Below are 406 nucleotides of genomic sequence, written 5' to 3'. Positions count from 1 at the left end.
CTACAGCGGTTCCGCAGGCGGAAGTGGAAGAGGAGGCGCCTCAGGCCGCGGTGGAGACGGAACAGTATCGATTGCCGGCGTGGTCTTCCAGAAACCAAGTGGAGGTGGAGGATTTTCCAGTGGTGGAGCAGGAGGTTTCTCTAGCGGTGGAGGTGGAGGATTTTCCAGTGGTGGAGCAGGAGGTTTCTCTAGCGGTGGAGGTGGAGGATTTTCTAGTGGCGGAGGTGGACAGGGAGGTTCATCCGGAGGAGGTGGATACGGAGGAAAATAGACTCTCTGAAGTTACTTTGTTCTGAATAAAGTCAGTTCATCCCATATTAAACTGTAATCTCAATTATGCCTCTGGTTTCCCCTTACTATTGCTCATTGCAATAGTTCAGATACGGCACGAAAGGCCAGCATACCT

The sequence above is a fragment of the Penaeus monodon genome, chromosome 28, assembly GCF_015228065.2.
Source record: "Penaeus monodon isolate SGIC_2016 chromosome 28, NSTDA_Pmon_1, whole genome shotgun sequence".
Lineage (NCBI taxonomy): Eukaryota > Metazoa > Arthropoda > Malacostraca > Decapoda > Penaeidae > Penaeus > Penaeus monodon.
The sequence above is the reverse complement of the archived record's forward strand: the minus strand, read 5'-3'. Positions refer to the sequence as shown.